The sequence below is a fragment of the Gouania willdenowi genome, chromosome 11 (assembly GCF_900634775.1).
Source record: "Gouania willdenowi chromosome 11, fGouWil2.1, whole genome shotgun sequence".
In the NCBI taxonomy this organism is placed as follows: domain Eukaryota; kingdom Metazoa; phylum Chordata; class Actinopteri; order Blenniiformes; family Gobiesocidae; genus Gouania; species Gouania willdenowi.
This window is the reverse complement of record NC_041054.1, coordinates 31886046-31898969: the sequence shown is the minus strand read 5'-3', so window position 1 is coordinate 31898969 and position 12924 is coordinate 31886046. Positions and strand designations below refer to the sequence as shown.

At 42.4% G+C, this 12924-nt stretch overlaps 1 protein-coding gene across 1 annotated transcript in view; it reads right to left on the bottom strand.

Annotated features, from left to right (window-relative positions):
• Nucleotides 1-929, bottom strand: part of gatad2b (GATA zinc finger domain containing 2B) — a 54074-nt gene extending 53145 nt beyond the window's left edge. Inside the window, exon 1 of the mRNA XM_028460634.1 lies at nucleotides 786-929. The gene's annotated coding sequence lies outside the window, so the exon portion shown is untranslated. The remainder of the gene's footprint in view (nucleotides 1-785) is intronic.
• Between the last annotated feature and the right edge of the window lie 11995 nt (nucleotides 930-12924).

The window sequence follows — 12924 nt, the reverse complement described above, 5'->3', positions numbered from 1 at the left end:
GATGAGATGGTGTCAGTGTTAGTAATGGAGAACCTTCATCATCATCCATCCTCACAGTCATCTCTAAATGAGGAGAATGTGTTTCCATGAGGATTGGGTCCAGTCCCATGGATCCATGAACCCATGAATGTGGTGCGGGTTCAGAGCCAGTCTGAGGCCGGGCTCCGGCAGCCATTAGGTGCATCAGCCACTGGCGTCTCTGCGTAAATGGCTGAATGCATTTCGCATTTTTCCTCCTAATTGCTGAGAGCCGTCAGACCCCCTCCGGCCTCCAAATCCCGCCGCCTCCCGCGCTCCGGTCCCGGACCCACCGGGGCAGACCTTCCCACTGCTACCACTACTTCTCTGACTACCGAGCGGTACCGAAGGTTCTGGACCCGGACTCCGTCTGCGGTCTGAGTGAACCCCCAGAGACCATGGAACAATGAGGCGAACTGAAGCCTTCATCACAACACGATCCCCCTCCTGTACGGGGGGAGATCACATGATGAACGGCTCGGTACCGTCCACAGCACCATCACTGTTCCTGCAGCCATCACCACGGCTCAGCCCGGGGACGACGAGCCGCTCTCCAACATGTCAGCCCACATCATAACGGCAGCGGCAGCAGGGCTCTATTGTCTGTCAGCACGTCAGCGCACGCACACACTTACACATGCACACACATACACACAAATATATATATATACACACACATATAAATACACACACCAACACGGACACTACCTACACTACCTACGCTACCTCCCGGCCACACCAGGCCCCGCGCTCATCCTCGGACTCACCTGTGCCTCGGTCCGCCTCAGTGTGCTCCGTCTCCGGGTTCACGGTCCGGTCCTGACGCGCTGCAGCGGGCTCCTCACCACCACCAGTCCCCGGCACCGGCAGGAAACACTGAGGCGCTGATTGGGCCTCGGCACATGATCCCTCCCTCTCTGCTCCCAGACAGAGCGCTCATTGGTCAAACCGCGGCCGTGTGAAGTCCAGACAGAGCGCTCATTGGTCAGACCGCTTCTCTAGCGGAACCAGACAGAGCGCTGATTGGCCGCTCATTTCCGCGGCTTAGAAGGCAGGAGCCAATGGGAGGACTCACAGTGTTGTTGTCTGAGTCTGAGCCATCATTGATCAGTAGTTAGCATAGCATAGTAGCTCCATAAACATAGCTCATTGATCAGTAGCTTGCTCTAATGTAGCTAGCTCTAATGTAGCTAGCTCTATTGTAACTAGCTCTAATGTAACTAGCTCTATTGTAACTAGCTCTAATGTAACTAGCTCTAATGTAACTAGCTCTAATGTAACTAGCTCTATTGTAACTAGCTCTAATGTAACTAGCTCTAATGTAACTAGCTCTAATGTAGCTAGCTCTAATGTAACTAGCTCTATTGTAACTAGCTCTAATGTAACTAGCTTTAATGTAACTAGCGCTATTGTAGCTAGCTCTAATGTAGCTAGCTCTAATGTAGCTAGCTGTATTGTAACTAGCTCTAATGTAACTAGCTCTAATGTAACTAGCTCTATTGTAACTAGCTCTAATGTAACTAGCTCTATTGTAACTAGCTCTAATGTAACTAGCTCTAATGTAACTAGCTCTAATGTAGCTAGCTCTAATGTAGCTAGCTCTATTGTAACTAGCTCTATTGTAACTAGCTCTAATGTAACTAGCTCTAATGTAACTAGCTCTAATGTAACTAGCTCTAATGTAGCTAGCTCTATTGTAACTAGCTCTATTGTAACTAGCTCTAATGTAACTAGCTCTATTGTAACTAGCTCTATTGTAACTAGCTCTAATGTAGCTAGCTCTAATGTAACTAGCTCTAATGTAACTAGCTCTAATGTAGCTAGCTCTAATGTAACTAGCTCTAATGTAACTAGCTCTATTGTAACTAGCTCTATTGTAACTAGCTCTAATGTAGCTAGCTCTAATGTAACTAGCTCTAATGTAACTAGCTCTAATGTAACTAGCTCTATTGTAACTAGCTCTATTGTAACTAGCTCTAATGTAGCTAGCTCTAATGTAACTAGCTCTAATGTAGCTCTGTAAACAATGTCCGTACGGTCTGAGCTGGACTCTGAGATACTGGAGAGACATGGAACAGTGTCGGACTAACATGTGTACCACAGACAGCTGTCTGTAGTTAGTGTCAGTGTCACAGTCAGGCTTTCTAACCCAGTGGTTCTCAACCTTTTCAGGTCGTGACCCCCATAATAAAGGTTCCAGAGAGCAGGGACCCCCAGTGTAGCTGAAGGTGGTTGAACACAGACATGAACATTGAAGAACAGTCATGTGGAGACAGGACCATCTATAAGGGGGAATAAAGGAGAGATTTTTGGGGTCCATCCATAAAGTCAGTAAAATGATGGTCCATTGTTCTATGAATCTGTGATAACCACATTTATTTATTCATCTGAATAATATCCACTGTTATCCAGGAATGTTTATTATTATTATTATAGTCATCTTAAAGATGGAAATCCTGGTTTTAATCACTAATAAAATGGTTCAAAGTGACCAGAAAAGGTGGTGAAATGGGATTTTAAAAACCACAGAAATTGGTTAAAAGGTGCAAATTAGAGTGGATAAAAACAGACAGAAAAAAGTAGCAAAGAACGGTTTAAAATGTCAATATTGGAACAATTAGTTTAAACTGGAAAATAATAATAACTTGGATTTATATGGTGCTTTCTTCAAGGAGACTCAAAGCGCATTACACAAACCATTATTCATTCACACCAGTCACTCATACCAGTGGTGGTAAGCTACAATGGAGCCACAGCTGCCCTGGGGCAAACTGACAGAGGCGTGACTGCCATTTCACACCTACTGCCCCTCTGACCACCACCAACATTCAATTCGAACCCATTCATATGAGGCAATGTGGGTGAAGTGCCTTGCCCAAGGACACAATGACAATGACTCAAATAGAGTGGGATTCAAACTCACTCTACCACTGAGCCACGATCGCCCATAATAGGCATGACAAATGGTGAATGTGGTTAAATTGGCAAAATAATCATGAAATATGGTGAAAGAGGTTAAAAGTGACAATAATGGGTCAACATATGTGACATTAGGTGTAAAAGTGGTAGAAATGGTTTATAAGTGATGAACATGTCTGGAAAGTGGAAAAAATGTGCAGAAAAGTCATTAAAATGTGATGTAGAAGTGTCAGAAATGGGAAACATTTAGCAAAAATACATTAAAAAGAGCAAAAATATGGCAGCAAAAAGTGATGGAAATATTGTGAGTTTGGTGTAGTTGCAGAAAAATGGTAAAAAAAAAAATAGCAAAAATGAGCTCAAATTGTTCAAAAAATGTTCTTGAGGGCATAATGGGGTCCTGGCCCCAAGATTGAGAACCCCCGATTTACACAGTGAAATGGTTCTCATGCTTCATAATGTTGGACCTTGTTTTAATGCAACCCAATACAAATGAATGCTAATGCTAACCTTAACCCTACTCAATAAAACATATTTAACATTATCTGACCTGTGTTTATGATGTAAACAATAGGAAGAAAACAGAAAGTCTCTGATTTATGTAAAGGATCCCACACAACTTTAGAATTAGAAATGAACTAGAAATAGAAAGCATGTGTTAACTCTAACACCCCCTACAGGAAATAAAGCAGCATTACCATATTATTTAGTTTTCTCTTGGAAGCAGAGGTGTAAGGTAAAGGTAAAGGTAAAGGTAACGGTAACTCTATAAAGTGATATTTTTTACATCAGTTAATATGACATGTAAATACCAGTGATTATCCTTTAATATTACCAAGCCAGGAAAATATTAAAAATTATCACATTTATTTTAAATAAAGGAATAAAATTAACCAATGACAAAGCTTTAAATTAATTAAGTTAATCTCTTACTGAGCTTCTTCCAATAACCCAAAGAAGACAATTTAATTCCATTTAATTCAAAAGTCCACCCCGGCGGGCTGGGGTGGGCTTGCTTATTGCCCCCCAGCTCAGCCGCTACGTGTTGGATTATACCCCAGTGAACGAGAGCGTCGCGCCCCTACGCCTTCGGGTTGGGGACAGGTCTCTCACCGTTGTTTCGGCCTACGGGCCCAACATTGGCGCAGAGTACCCGGCCTTCTTGGAGTCCCTGGGAAGGGTACTAGATGGTGTCCCGACTGGGGACTGCATTGTTCTAATGGGGGACTTCAACGCCCACGTGGGCTGCGACAGTGAGACCTGGACAGGGGTGAACACCATGTTCGAGCACAAGGGTGTCCATTAGTGCACGTGGCACCAGGACACTCTAGGCCGGAGGTCAATGATCAACTTTGTAGTTGTATCATCTGATCTCCGGCCGCGTGTCTCAGACACTCGGGTGAAGAGAGGGGCTGAGCTGTCAATCGATCACCACCTGGTGGTGAGCTGGATTCGCTGGCAGGGGAGGAAGCCAGTCACACCTGGCAGGCCCAAACGTGTGGTGAGGGCCTGTTGGGAACGTCTGGTGGATCCCTCTGTCAGTGGGGTCTTTAACTCCCACCTCCGGATGAGCTTCTCCCAGATCCCGAGGGAGGTGGGAGACATGGAGTCCGAGTGAACCATGTTCTCCTCCTCCATTGTCGATGCGGCCGTTCGCAACTGTGGCCGTAAAGTCTCTGGTGCCTGTCGTGGCGGCAATCCCCGAACCCGGTGGTGGTCCCCGGAAGTAAGGGATGCCGTCAAGCTGAAGAAGGAGATCTACCTGGCCTTTTTGGCTGGTAGGACTCCGGAGGCAGCCGAGAGGTACCGGCAGGCCAAGCGTGCTGCAGCCCGCGCGGTCGCTGAGGCAAAAACTCGGGTCTCAGAGGAGTTCGGAGAAGCCATGGAGGAGGACTATCGGTCGGCGATAGAGATTCTGGCAAACCGTTCGGCGCCTCAGGAGGGGGAAGCAGTGCTTCACCAACACTGTTTACAGTGCTGGGGGGGAGCTGCTGACCTCAACTGGGGATGTTGTTGGGCGATGGAAGGAGTACTTCGAGGGTCTCCTAAATCCCACTGCCATGTTTTCCGATGAGGAAGCATAGGCTGGGGTCTCAGAGGCGGACTCGCCCATCACTCGGTCTGAAGTCACCGAGGTGGTTGGAAAGCTCCTCGGGGGCAGGGCTCCGGGGGTGGATGAAATTTGTCCAGAGTACCTTAAGTCTCTGGATGTTGTAGGACTGTCTTTGTTGACACGTCTCTGCAACATCGCGTGGCAGTTGGGAACAGTGCCTCTGGATTGGCAGACCGGGGTGGTGGTCCCTCTCTTTAAGAAAGGGGATCGGAGGGTGTGCTCCAATTACAGAGGGATCACACTCCTCAGCCTCCCCGGCAAGGTCTACTCCAGGGTGCTGGAGAGGAGGATCCGGGCGATAGTTGAACCTCGGATTCAGGAGGAACAATGCGGTTTTCGTCCTGGTCGCGGCACACTGGACCAGCTCTATACCCTTCATCGGATGCTCGAGGGTTCATGGGAGTTCGCCCAATCAGTCCACATGTGTTTTGTGGATCTGGAAAAGGCGTTCGACCGTGTCCCTCGTGGTGCCCTGTGGGGGGTGCTCATGGGAGTATGGGGTCCGGGGCCCTTTGCTAAGGGCTGTCCGTTCCCTGTATGACCGCAGCAGGAGCCTGGTTCGCATTGCCGGCAGTAAGTTAGACCTGTTCCCAGTGCATGTTGGTCTCCGCCAGGGCTGCCCTTTGTCACCGGTTCTGTTCATTACTTTTATGGACAGAATTTCTAGGTGCAGCCAGGGACTGGAGGGAGTCTGATTTGGGAACCTCAGGATTTCATCTCTGCTGTTTGCAGATGATGTTGTTCTGTTGGCTTCATCAAATCGGGACCTTCAGTGTGCACTGGGGCGGTTTGCAGCCGAGTGTGAAGCAGCCGGGATGAGGATCAGCACCTCCAAATCTGAGGCCATGGTTCTCCACCGGAAAAAGGTGGCTTCCCCTCTCTGGGTCGGTGTAGAGTCCTCGCCTCAAGTGGATTAGTTCAAGTATCTCGGGGTCTTGTTCACGAGTCAGGGTCGGATGGAGCGTGAGATCGATAGACGGATCGGTGAGGCGTCAGCAGTGATGCGGTCGCTGTATTGGATCGTCGTGGTGAAGAGGGAGCTGAGTCGGGGGGCAAAGCTCTCAATTTACAGATTGATCTACGTTCCTACCCTCACCTATGGTCATGAGATTTGGGTAATGACCGAAAGGACAAGATCGCGGATACAGGCGGCAGAAATGAGTTTCCTTCGCAGGGTGGCTGGGCGCACCCTTCGTGATAGGGTGTGAAGCTCAGTCACTCGGGAGGAGCTCGGAGTAGAGTCGCTGGTCCTTCATGTCAAAAGGAGCCAGCTGAGCTGGCTCGGGCGTCTGTATCGGAAGCCTCCTGGTCGCCTCCCTCGGGAGGTGTTTCAGGCATGTCCTACTGGGAAGAGGCCTCGTGGAAGGCCCAGGACATGCTGGAGGGACTATGTCTCTGAGCTGGCCTGGTGTCGCCTCGGGGTCCCCCCAGAACGGCTGGAGGAGGTGTGGGTGGATCGGGAGGTCTGGGCATCTCTGCTGAGACTGCTGCCTCCTCGACCCAGCCCCGGATAAAAGCGGAAGAAAATGGATGGATGGATGGATAATTCAAGAAATGAAAGAAAAGTCAAAATTTATGGCAAAACTATCCATGAACATCTTAGAAGTTCAGTACAATTATTATTCTTATTATGTACTAAACAAATAAAAACATTTGAATTGAATGAGCACCTCAAAGGGTACAGTCCCATCCAACTATTGGCCAATAATCTGCCTCTCCACAACGTGGAAGCTCATGTCTGGCATCATAGAGGCTAAGATAAGCGGGCACATGGATCAATACATGAGCACAGCTCAGAAGGGAATCGGTAAAAATACCAGAGGTGCCAAACACCAGCTCCTGGTCGACAGAACAGTCGATAGAGACTGTTGAACCCGAAACACTAACCTGAGCACTGCCTGGATTGATTACAAGAAACCCTACGACTCAATGCCACATACTGTACTTGGATCATTTAATGCTTCATACAACATAAACAGGACTCTAAGAGCCTTCATTGCAAACTCAATGGGGTTGTGGAAAACCACCCTTGAGGCCAATGGCAAGCCACTCGCACAAGTTTCCATCAAATGTGGCATATTCCGAGGAGACGCCCTGTCCCCACTGCTGTTCTGCATAGGTCTGAACCCCCTCAACCAAATAATCAATAAGACTGGCTATGGATACCAACTCAGGAACTGGGCCACCATCAGTCACCTCCTCTACATGGATGACATCAAGCTGTACGCTAAGAATGAGCAAGACATAGACTCACTGATCTATACCACCCGGATCTACAGCGCAGACACTGGGATGTCATTTGGACTAGAGAAATGTGCTGACACTGTTAATGCGTAAAAGCATGAGATTATTTTTGATATTAATCCATTGGATGATAAACAGATAGCGCTCTGCAGTTAAACTTTATTACAGCACACACATTTCTATTCAGGTAGATCTCTATCAAACACTTTCACACACACTGGGATGAGAGCACATTGTGCATGTTCCTGCTGATAACGTCAGCCCAGCATATGAATGAATAAATTCATTCATTCATTCATTAATGACTTCACCCTTCCGCGCACACGGATCTACACACAGGCTTTATCAGCTGACTATAGATCAGTCCATCAGATATAAATCTATATCATTCCTCAAGGATGTCATCAGTAAATGAAAGGATTGTATTTATAGATAGATAGATAGATGGATGTATAGATATATGTATAGATAGATGTATAGATATATGTATAGATAGATAGATAGATGTATAGATATATGTATAGATAGATAGATAGATGTATAGATAGATATATAGATGGATGTATAGATAGATGTATAGATAGATATATAGATAGATATATAGATGGATGTGTAGATAGATATATAGATGGATGTATAGATAGATGTATAGATAGATAGATAGATAGATATATAGATAGATATATAGATGGATGTATAGATAGATATATAGATGTATAGATAGATATATAGATGGATGTATAGATATATGTATAGATAGATAGATAGATGTATAGATAGATATATAGATGGATGTATAGATAGATGTATAGATAGATAGATAGATAGATGGATGTATAGATATATGTATAGATAGATAGATAGATGTATAGATAGATATATAGATGTATAGATAGATATATAGATGGATGTATAGATATATGTATAGATATTGGTATAGATAGATAGATAGATGTATAGATAGATATATAGATGGATGTATAGATAGATATATAGATAGATGTATAGATAGATAGATAGATAGATAGATAGATAGATAGATAGATAGATAGATAGATAGATAGATAGATAGATAGATAGATAGATAGATAGATAGATATATAGATAGATATATAGATGGATGTATAGATATATGTATAGATATTGGTATAGATAGATAGATAGATGTATAGATAGATATATAGATGGATGTATAGATAGATATATAGATAGATGTATAGATAGATAGATAGATAGATAGATAGATAGATAGATAGATGTATAGATAGATATATAGATGGATGTATAGATATATGTATAGATAGATAGATAGATATATAGATGGATGTATAGATATATGTATAGATAGATAGATAGATAGATAGATGGATGTATAGATATATGTATAGATAGATAGATAGATGTATAGATAGATATATAGATGTATAGATAGATATATAGATGGATGTATAGATATATGTATAGATAGATGTATATATAGATGGATGTATAGATATATGTATAGATAGATAGATAGATGTATAGATAGATATATAGATGGATGTATAGATATATGTATAGATAGATAGATAGATATATAGATGGATGTATAGATATATGTATAGATGGATGTATAGATATATGTATAGATAGATGTATAGATGTATAGATAGATAGATGTATAGATAGATATATAGATGGATGTATAGATATATGTATAGATAGATAGATAGATGTATAGATAGATATATAGATGGATGTATAGATATATGTATAGATAGATAGATGTATAGATAGATATATAGATGGATGTATAGATAGATGTATAGATGGATGTATAGATACAGTATATGTATAGATAGATAGATAGATATAAACTACACAAACAAATGCAAACACAAATATTAATGTCTAACAGTCAATTATATTCTTTGTTTGAATGAAATGTATATGCATAATAGGGTTGTGCATTGCCATGAATCTGACGATACGATACGATTCACAGTTTGCATGTCACGATACGATAAATCCTATATAGATATCAATAATGATAATAATATATGTAGGGGACAGATCTAGATAAGCATAATGCTTTTTTCCGTCGCCCTTTCCGGCATGAAAAAAAAAAAAAAAAACAATGATGTGATTTTGCTCTGAATGTCAAATGAATTTCTGTGAATGCAACCATGTCGGAAATGAACTGAATAAATAAATAAATAAATAAATAAATAAATAAATAATTAAAAATGTCACTTTTACAAATACAAAATTAATTGTTTTTAAAGGTATGAGAACCAGTAAATGGTAACTAAATGTAATTCAAGCACTAATATATAAAACAAGTGGTATGATCAAACTGTAAAATTATTTTTTTCAAAAAAGTTTAACTTTTGCTTCTACAACAGATTCTGATTCTATTACGATAATTGTTTGGTGACATATCGCGATATATCGCCAAATTGTTTTTTTTCTTAAACCCTTACTGCTGATTCATTTCCTTTCCTTTGATCCCTTCATCCAATCAGACATCAGCTCTGTAGTGACTCTGGGGGGGTTGGTGAGGTTCTGGTTCTGGTAGCATTCATTCATTCATTCATTCATTCATTCATTCATTCATTCCTAGGATCATATGGTTCCTGCAGGCTATACACCGAGCTCCTGTGGTCAGTGTAACAACAACAACAACAATAATAATAATAATAATTCCATTTTAGATAGTGCTTAAAAACAACAACAACCGATTTACCTGACGTTTTACATGAATTATGTTTTTGATGTTTTATTCACACACACACACACACACACACACACACACACAATGGGACATTTTTTTTGTGTTTGTGTGAGTTTCTCTCCGTGCGTGTGTGCGTGCACGCGCATCGTCCTAAAATAGCCTGGTTTCATGCAGGTGATGATGATGATGATGATGATGATGGTTGTTGGAGGCTCGCAGTGTTCCCGTTAAACGTGTTTATAGGTGTTTAATGCGGACAAACACGCACGCACGCGCACACGCGCGCGTCACCGACCACCGCAGGATCCACAGTGGGTACCGACGGACGGACGGACGGACGGAGCGGGTCTCTGCAGCCTGGACCTGATCACATTGGATCTATCAGGTATCGATCACAGTGGATCGATCCCAGTGTATCGATCCCAGTTAGCAGCATCATCATCCCGGGGTCTGCAGCCTCAGGTGAGATCAACACTGCGACACACACCGAGCACTGCGGATCAAACATTACAGCATCAATCAATCAATCAATCAATGCTGGTCCATGGCGCATGCTCAGTGCTCACAACGTTAGAATGTTGTCTGGTTTAAACTCTGATTCATTTGATTGGTTGAATCCTAACGACCTTCATTGTTCACGTGTGTGTGTGCGTGTGTGTGTGTGTGTGTGTGTGTGTGTGTGTGTGTGTGTGTGTGTGTGTGTGTGTGTGTGTGTGTGTGTGTGTGTGTGTGTGTGTGTGTGTGACTCTGGGAGGTTGGTGAGGTAGCATTCATTTATGTATTCATATATTCATTCATTTAACAAATCGTTTCAGGCGTAGTGAAGAGAATGGATGCAGCACATGTTATGATCATGTTATGAAGATGTGATGATGTTTTATATATATATATATATATATATATATATATATATATGATCACAATATCAGTGTATCTCACAATGAGAGGAAAAAAATGATCATAATAGTAATTAAAAAAAAAAAAAGAATGGAAAAAAAATGAAAATAAATCAAACAAGGCAAAGAAATCCTGCTCATGAAGCCTTTACATGTTCAAAAAGGAGTAGGAAGTATATACTTATATGACCCTACCCCTTGTAATATCTACTATACATATAATCTTCTTATAATATACACCTTTCACCAAACTTCTGTACAGTATGTGAGATATGGTAACATGGTAACAGTAAAGAGTGTGGTGTGTGCTGTAATTTAAAACATGTCTTGCTCTGTTGAGTGCTGCTATACTTTTTGAAATCTTTTTTTAAACATATTTAATATGCGGTTGCCAACTAATTTGGTTGTCTAGTATAACACCAAGAAATTTAGTTTCATTTACTTGTTTGATGTGATTACCATCAAGAGAAACCTTGATTTCAACATTATTTGGCCTGTTTAAGGAAGGTTGTGGTCATTATACAGGGTGGATTAAAGAATGAATAAAATATTGTTTCATCCCGTTCTTCTCCTTATTATTTTTAATATCTTTTAACATTATCCTAGAGGATCTCGCACTGTGCAATAAAATAGTTACAAGTAGAAATCTATCCAACAGTGCTGTGGCTAAATTTAAAGAGGCCATTCCTGCTGCCTTAAACTCAGTGCACCATCCAATAAATAACTATGATATTAATTATAACCCCTCTCAACTGGATCTGCTTGTCGATAGCTCTGCTAGTCTACTAAAATCCACCTTGGACTCAATTGCCCCATTGAGGGAAAAAACTATTAAACGTCAGAGGAAAGCTCCGTGGTTTAGCTCTGAAACTCACACACTCAAACAAACAACCCGTAAATTAGAGAGAATGTGGCGCTCCAATAAAACAGAGGAGTCACGAATACTCTGGCAAGAAAGCCATAGTAAATACATGACAGCCTTACGACATAGTCCATCTACATACTACTCCTCACTAATTGAAGAAAATAAAAATAATCTGAGGTACCTTTTCAGCACTGTAGCCAGGCTAACACAAAGTCAGAGCTCTATTGAGCCCATGATTCCTCTAGCCCTCAGCTGTGAGGACTTTATGACATTTTTTAACCATAAAATTCATAAGATTAGAGATAAAATTAGCCCCTCCCTGCCTTCACCTGGGCCTGCTGTACCATTAAATGTAAATAGGCCTAACCTAAACTGTTTCACACATATAGGACTTCAGGAACTTAACTCTATTATTTCATCCTCCAAACCATCGACCTGCCTTTCAGATCCGATCCCAACTAAGCTGTTTAAAGAAGTTATTCCCCTGGTCTGCCCATCTTTGTTGGAGACAATAAATATATCCCTATCAATAGGCTACGTGCCACAGTCCTTTAAAGTAGCTGTAATCTGTACAGTAGAGCAGTCTTAAGGACGGACTCTTCATTTTATGGATACACACATATGCATATATACGTATATACACATACATATGTATCCCACACCCAACATGAATTCATCATGGCGGCAAGGAAAACCTTCTGTTAAGCAGCAGGAACCTTGTGTGGATCCCATTCCTATGATGAACAGCCATCCACGTTATGCTGTGTTGGGTGTGTGCAGAGGAAAGGGTGGAGACAGAGTTGTTGAGACTCTGTAACTCCACACTGAGGATCCCACGGACCTGCAAGACAAAAGCCAGAAGGAGTACAGGAGCAAACACACAAGGGAAGAAGCAGACATAGAGGGAGTGTTTGAGAGAGGAATGGGACCCTCTCCGGTCCCTCTCTAACCTAAATGACCTCTCTCTTAATGCCCTCTCCAACCTCTCTCCAACCGAGCATGCCAGACCCCCCCCCCCCCGGCAGTCTATGCCTATTGCATCTTAATTATGAGCTATGAGCTGGTTCCTAACTAAAAGCTTTACCAAAGAGGAATGTTTTGAGCCTAACCTTAAAGGTAGAGAGGGTGTCTGCCCCCCGAACCGTGGTTGGTAGAT